Below are 8700 nucleotides of genomic sequence, written 5' to 3'. Positions count from 1 at the left end.
TATAATTTTTACAAAGTATAATGAATTATTCATGGAATTTGAATTAGAAGGAATTCAATATGAAATCAAAGGGTTTAGATATATACTTTCACAAAATTAGCTTTCGTAGAATATGTTTTCATAAATTATTCACAAGAAAAAGGGACTATTTTCCCATAGATTATATCTCATAATTTTGTTAAATATTGGAAAAAATGAGAAATTAGGCTTTGAAGATCTATTGCAATCTCTTCCTTTCACAGAATGGAAATGGAAAGAGTGATGGAATTACTTATAGTCCACACATGTTGATGAAGGTTCTATACCCACTCTAGTAGCTGCATATCATTCTCCTAGATAAAGACCTGATAGGAGAAGTTTCATCAAACACACACATTCTATTAATTCAGGAAAGCAAAATTACATAATAAAATGCAAGAGCTTAAGACAATCAATGATTTCTCTCACATGAGGAGAAGCATAATGTTTAACTAATATTATTTCCTAAAACTAATTTAGCTTTCGATCGATTATTGCATATGACAAGTGTCCATTTACATTTAATTTGATTCTAACAAATCTCCTAACAAATTTCCTAATTTATTTCTAAAAAACAACACTTTTCTAGATGCCAAATATATTATTACAAATAAATATTCTAATACTCTATTAGTTTAAATAATTTAATACCAAAATATGTATGTTGGATCATATATCTAACATTCCCCCTTTTGATCCAAAAGTACACTACACCAAGTACTAAGTCTTTCCCTAAACTTAGTTGATTTGATCTTGCCATGTGTTTTAATGAAAATATCAGAGACTTGGCCTTCTTAAGGAGAATATACTAGTTTAATGACATCCATTGTGATGAGTCTCTAGATGCAATGCTACTTTATGTCGACATGCTTTGTTTTGGAATGGAAAACTAGATTTTTTTCAAATTTTGTTGTTCATTACTTGACAACGAATAAAGATGTGGCTTGTACTTAAGGAACACATAAATAATATCTATGAAACAAAACAATATCACATTTTTCTTCCCATTCTGATATATTTTTGCTTATGCTGAAGAATTTGCCACTATGGCTTTGATCCTGTAACTCCAAGAAACTATTGCTGACCCCATGTTCATCAAATAGCCTACCATTGATGCCAAATCCTCAACACTTGCAACAAAATATGCATTTTAGTATTCGCCAAGTACATAATTATTATTCATTTTGTAGATAATACTCAATATTTCATACCTTGGATATATCTAAGAATTCTATTTACTGCATTCAAATGGATTTCCCTTGGTTCCTCCATAAAGCACGCTAGGATACCAATTGCATAAGCTATGTCTGGATGAGTGATTTTTAGATAGATAAAGTTGGTGAGCTCTAGTATTCCACAAAGAATGTTGCAACTCCCAATGGCTCCTCAAATCAGATTATCAACTTGGGGTTCATAGAAACTTCGAGGTGACATTTCTATATGCATAGCACATATGATTCCAGTCATGCCATCCTTAGCTATGACATTAGATCAAAAATTGCTCAAAGACACTTCCTTCTACTAAATTGGAAAGAGATATCAATAAAAGGACAAATTGGAAAGTGATTCAATGTTATGAAAATAGAAATGGCATTGACTCAACTTGTAAACTCCTACCTAATCAATTCATGGAAAGATAGAGGCTAACCTACTTGCAAAAGTGAAGTTATGCTATCTTGTACAATTCATGAAATTACATCATTCTACTTGTAGAGAAGAAACTAATATATCTTGCATAATTCATCAAACTACAAATCAAAATCACAGGTACCACCTACCTAGTTCATATTTTCTCATAAATCAATAACCTACTTTCATGATAAAGAAACTAACTCTACTATGTTTCTATGGTGAAGACAAGGAAGCTTTGGAGTGGCCTATAAGATTTTCCTGATCATATTATTATAGTTCACAATCATATGCATCTATTCTAAATCAAAGTTATAGTGTGGGTCAAAAATTATGAAGAAAAATCCTTATATAGGTTTGCTACATGCAATTTCTACAGGAGGCTTGTAATGATACAGGTGGGCCTGTAATCCTACACCAGGGCATCCAAAAGGTTTTTCAAGGTGAAAACATTGGATTGAAGGTATGGAGAGGTAAATATTAGTTGAATAAAAAGAAATGAGGTTGCTTTGAGCCCCTATCCTAGCTCAGGACCTCTCATAAGCTTATCTTGCACTAGGATGAGTGCTCTTGGTGACCTAGATAGAATAGCTTATAAAATAGGGTTTTTAGGACAGAACTTGGAGGTGGAAGGAGAAGGTGAAAGAACTCAGGATGGACATGATGAAGGTGACCTTCCCTGTAGGTCGATAGACTGTGAAATCAATCACATGCATGCATGCATTTATGCTTTAGACAATAAAATAACCTATGATGGGAAAGATGAGATGAATTTAAATGACATCTAATTCATGCAAACCATTGATCTAATCACTGAACTAAATTATAAAATACAGAAAGCAAGTGTAAAATAGGATAAACAATCCTAAGAAATCATAAACACAATATTTTTAGGTTGTGGTTGTGAATTGTTCCACTCATTCTACTACAAGAGATGTGATGTAGAGGACGCAACCACATGATTTTATAGGTTAACTTCTACTAAAATGGAATTAATTGTGAACTACTTTGAATCAAGAAGAAACATAAGTAAAATAAGAGGGACCAAAGCCTCTAGTATAGGCACAATCCCAAGGGTCTCATCCATTTGAAACTAACTCAGATGCAACTTAAAATCCAACTTCTCATTATGATAAATTAGAGGTCTAATACATCAGATAAAAGTTGAAAATAACAATTTCAATGCTTGGAGCTCAACAGCTACACCTAACTGACCAAAAATTTAAAATCCTAATTATCTCTTCCTCTAATTTATTTATACAAAATGGAAGCTAAAGAAACTCCCTTTAAAATAGGAATCATTGCCTCCTCGATCTAAAAATGGTGGATCCTTTCCTCCTTGATCTTCACTTGTACTAGGAGTCACTCAGATTCTAGTGAACTCAAACTGGTGAGAGAGGATATGGTGATATCAAGTCAAGTGTGGGGAGTTAAGGAGGTGGACAAATCCTCTCGATTCTCTCCTAGTTGTCTCCATTGAGCCCTTGCATAATAATAACCTAAACAATGTGTCATTTTCTTGCAATTAAACGAAATTAGCCCACATAATATGTCGAACACCTTTAACTCCTTATTAATCATAGTATAACAAAAATGTGAATTAATGGAAGAGAAGAGTAGCTTTAAGGTTTGAGAAGGGTATATTAATCTTAAAAATGTACCACCTGATGGGACTCACCATCACCTATTGAAAGGGTTTCTCGCCCTATTAGAAACTCATTAATCCATGTGCAACTCTTTCATGGCCCTATTGGCCTCCCTGACATCCCAAGGATCCTCGAATGGTTTTCCCTCTTGGGGGTAAGAACCTACATTCTTCTCTATTTCTATCCATTCCTTCTGCTCTCTGCTTCATCTATTCCTTCTTGTAAGCCCAAAAGCAAGGGTGGACTGATTTGAGTTGTATCCACCTAAATTTCATCCTCTCCATGATCCTCTTGTATAATGGTGTTCTCTCCAAGGCATTCCTTAGCCTTTTAAGAGAGTTATATTCTCTTATCTAAAGATTGTGGGGTAAGGCATGCCATCTCCTAGTGAGAGCTTGTAGAATTTTTATTCCCAACAACTCGAATATGTCTTCAAACTGTAGAATGACTTTCTCCTTGTTGGGAAGGTATTTAGGTTGTAAAATAGCATCATTGGAGATGAGGACATGATTTCTAATGGAAACCCTTGGGATCACTCACTTTGCCTTAATATATAATGGTTCATTTTATTCCTTTGTCATGATCCTTTTCATTTCATTAGCTCTTGTATCCTCATGAGTCATCCAAGATGCTAAGAACATCAACTATATATCTCCCAACGTTGCATTGTAATCCAAAAAATTCATGTTTGTGAAAGTGAGGTTGTGCATGTAATACTCAGTTGATTTTTCTTTGTCTTCCATGTTAGATTGGCTGTAAAATTCAATGAACTAATTGTAATTCTCAAAGGGCTTAAATACATGTTATGCCAAGGTTTTGTTTTGGAATTGCTGTCATTGATCTTTGAGAAAGAGGGAATAAAACTTTTATGGATTTATGCATTGGAATGCTTCCATGAAGAGACTTGCAATGGTGGAAAGTTGTGTTTCTTTCTCCTGAAGCCTCTTTATCAACCTCTTGTTTTCTTCCTATAGCTGCTCCTTCATTAAAGACTCTTTCATTCTCAGTCTACTTAATTTTTTTCTCATATTAATGAAATTTTCCTCCATGAGGCCTTCATCCTCTACCTTCTTAGATTTAGAAATTTGAATCCACCTATAGGTTCTACCTCTCTCTATCTCTAGCTCATAAAGGAGTAGGACTGAAAATATCTTAGGGATAATCCTCCTTCCTTCAACGAATTTATAGTAGGACCTAAAGCTAGGTTGTGGGCTAGGTTATTGGAGCTCGAGTAGGTATGTTCAAATATTTTTTAAGGTGGTGACTACCTCTTGTGAATTTTTCTTGGGCTCCTGTAGCTTCCCTTATTCCACTTGTCCAAAATTCTGGCCCTCCTATAGCAAACCATGTCTCTGTTGTAGCTTCTCTTTTTCCTCCTCCTAAAATGTAGATCGTATCTTTTTCTTCTTGGACGTGAAAGAATTAGTGTTGCGCCTAATCACAGGTGTTATGGATGACTTGTTTTCTATTTTAGGAGGAGTGACCTCCTCAATTTTTCCCTCAATAGGTCCTATATCTTCTTGTTTCCTTGATGACTTGTCAATAATTATAGGAACCGTTATAGGATTTTGTGGCCTTCCTTATCTAATTCTAGTGCTCTTTGTGGTTCTGAGATACAATTTAATTGGTCTCGATTACTTCCTTTTTAGCTTCACAAGAGTGCCTAATGTAGCTAAGGTTTCATCCACCTCCTGTTCAGTTTCTTTTGTTCTTTCGGGTGGGGAAGTCTTCATAGGGTTTATTATTTCCTCCCTTTTCTTCTCCTCCTCTTCTACTTTCATCTCGGCTTCTCCTTCCTTTGTGTTTGTTTCCTCTCTCTCTTCCACCTTTGTTTCTTCTTCTTCTATTCTTACTCACTCTTCCTCTTCTATCTTTTCCCCTTCTTCTTCCTCTATTTTTCCCTTTCTTCCTCCAACAATAGAGGCTACAGTTTCTCCTAGTTTGAGTGATTTTGTTTCTATGAAATTCTCCCTATCCATGTTAAATAAAAATTTGTTTGATATGATAGGGATTCTCAAATGGTTCACAACATCTACCATTATCAATTTTATTAGGCCATGGTGAGCTAAATGTTCATGTTTTTGTCCCCTTACCTTTTGAATCATCTCCATGATTAAATGAAAAATAAAATGAGGGACACTCAGTACTTCAAAAAGGGTTAAGTCTAACTTGAATCTCATCTTTTGGATCAACTTGAAGTGGTATGCATAAGCTACACTTAATCTCCCTTCACAAGATATGTATTTTAGTATATGGTAAGCTACCTCATCCCAAGGGTAAGGCATAATTCTCTTGCTTGTCTATTCTTATCTTCTATATGCTTCTACTTTGAAAGGAAGAAATTTTTCTTAGCTTTGACACTTGCTTGTATTCTCTTCTCCATCTCATTCCTAGAGGCAAGGTGGTTACTTTACTGATAGTTTTTGGATTGAGAGAAATGGAAAACCCTCTGACAAGAGTTGTGGCACTATCTTTCCCTTGAGAGTGTAATGTTGTCTAAAATGCATGAACAATGTCATCAGCATAGCCCTTTAGTAGCTCAGAGATGCCCAACCACTAGTTGTTTTTGAAGTTGTCAATTATAGGAGGGTGTTAGTTAATTATCCTGGTGTATGAAGGTTCCATTCTATTAAATCATTCCGCCATTGATGCTATGTAGGTGTGGAATTTCAAAAATTCAAGTAATCTCACTGATGAAACAATGGAATAGATAATGGTGAAACAGTGTCACAATGCTTAGTGATAGTGAGGAGGAAGGATGATAAAAATTATATTCACCAATATATTTCTTTTATATTAACCATAGTAACCACCAAAAGGATCCACTATGGATCAATTGATTGTTATATGTTCTTAATTTCAAGCAAACATTTCATGATATTGTGTGTAGAAGCAAAGAAGGAGGGAATCACTTCTTATTAGAGAAATTTTGGGTGTGCATGAAGTTTTCAAGACAATATCGAGCAACTATGACTCCCTTTTATCCTGTCAATTCCTCATGTGGCTCCTCTCAGCCCTCTTGTAGCAATTACAAGCCTTCTGGTAGCTTTTTCCTGTAGCACTGTGTAATTAGGGTTCAAAAATCCTAGGTTTCACTCTAATTGTGTGATGCACTAGCTCATCCTTCCTCCACCAATTTTTGTAGTGAGTGATGGTGTAAATGGAGTCGAGTCAACACATAATATCTTTTTTGGTTAAAAACTTGTAATGGTGAGGTGACTTGGAATTAACATAGATTTCTTATTTTGTACCATTTTGCCTAATAACTATCATCATCTCTCCCTCATGATTATCACACCACTCTTCAAGGACACCAATTTGTTTTGAGTTGACATTTCCACGTTGCATTGGTAACTTAAATCACACTTGAGTTAACTAGTCGAGAAAACATTTTTTCTCGCTTAAAACACACTTTTGTCATTTTTATGTAGAGGGAGCAGGTTATGGTTTACATACCTTAGCGTACATGTGGATAAATTTTATGAAGAGGCTTACATGTTGGAGCTAGACCACACATCATTATGAATAAAGAATTTGACCTCTTTGGTTTATTTCATGTTCATGTCTTCATTTTTTATGTTGCATTGACTGTTGTTGTTGATGTGTGTTTGCAAGGACTTCTTCTAATATCCATGTTCTTACCACTGGTGGAGAGCGTCCCTGAGAATCAAGTTTCTCTTCATGGTTGCAAACCAATATTCATTATCCATTCTAGTTGTGAAAAAAAAACATAATATTAGTCTTTGTTGTGGGGTTTTAGAGGCTGGTATCGGAGGAGTTTCTTCTTGTAACAGTCTCCTGTTCTCCACTTTGAGTATTTAGTTGACATGAGGGAGATGATGATGAATGATGAGGATATAGTTAGAATCATGGAGGAGTACTGTATGAACTATAGTGATAGAAAATGATAGCTTCTACGTTTTCATAAGGTAGGACACAGTGGAGAAGTTTAACCAAACTTTTGGTGAAATTAGTGTATGGATGATGGAAGAGTGATGGAAATGTCATAGGAGGACCCTCTTTACATTTCTCATAGTTAGGATGGTCTTTTGGATCATTTTCCTCATTGTATCCCCCTCATGTAGCTCAATAGGATACTCGTGTAGCATTACATGACCTTCTTGTAGCAACACAGGTCCTTCTTATAGCAACACAGAAAGTAGGTCAATTTCATATTTCTTGATGATATGATGGTGAAGAGAGATAGTAATGTGAATGTAGAAGAGGATGGATATGGGGTGTATGGATAGAGGAATGGCTGGCAACCTGCACGTCTTGGCTGATAACCAGGAAATCATCCATTGTGTACAACTATGCAAAACAAAAGCAAGGTTAGCATGTAGGATATGCACTCCTTCCTTTTTTCCCCTATTATTTTCTCTCTTTTTTCCTAGTTTTTTCTTTTTCTTGAGATACACACATTTTCCTAAAAGGAGGTTTTGACTTGCATTTCTACCCTAGGTGCATCAAGAAAGGTTTTCACATACGGATCTTTATTATTTTTTCTCTCTTTATTTTGGCTCCTAGCTTGCCTTAGAGAGGTTTTCAACCCAGGAGTTGACCTCATATGCCTCATAGAGGTTTTCATTCAGGCCTAGTTTTTGTCTTATTTCTTTTTTGTTTTTAAACAGAATTTCTAAAAGTGGTGTGGACTCGAAGCTATGAAACTCCCAATCACATTCAATTCCTTGCAGAATGAACTGATAAATTCCTCCTTGGACAAAGGTCTTCTATATAGCTTCAACCTATAACCATTTAGAGGAAAGGGGATGCCTTCCTCATGAATGGTTCTAATTTAGACAAATCCATTTTCATGATATTTCTATACTAGGTATGGGCCCAACCATCTTCTTATTAGCTTCCGTTTAAAGTATATGAACATAGAATCATATAACAGGGTTCAATCCCGTTATTGAAAAGTATTTTACTTCATATGCTTGTGATGTTAGTCCTTCCTTTGTAGTTGTATGAGTTCAGTGTGTAAGAAAAATTGCATTCTGAGCTCATCTAAGCCATTCATTTAGAGCCACATTTCTTCCTTTGTTGTGGTGACTTCTAAGTCCAATTGAGGTTCCATTCTCAAAGTTCTATATTCAAACTCAATAGAAAGAGGAGATTTCTTCCCATAAAGCAAATCATATGGAGTGAATCTAGTGGTGGTTTTCCAATTGGTATTGTGGGCCTAGGTGGCCTCTACTAATATCTCTGTCCAATCTTTCCTACTGTTGCTAACAACTTTTGTTAGGATACCCTCTACTGCTCTCTTTTCGACCTCTACTTACCCGTTATCTTGAGGATTGTAGGTACCAGATGTCTTGTTCTTGATATGGTGCTTCGTCATGAGATCCTCAATAGAATTGGATGTGAATTGTTCCCCTTATTCAACGACTTCATCCCTTGGATACCC

Source organism: Pinus tabuliformis, chromosome 2_2 (assembly GCF_031772625.1).
Source record: "Pinus tabuliformis cultivar Carrire ecotype Pingquan chromosome 2_2, CPIR1, whole genome shotgun sequence".
NCBI classification, from domain to species: domain Eukaryota; kingdom Viridiplantae; phylum Streptophyta; class Pinopsida; order Pinales; family Pinaceae; genus Pinus; species Pinus tabuliformis.
This window is presented reverse-complemented; position numbering follows the sequence as displayed.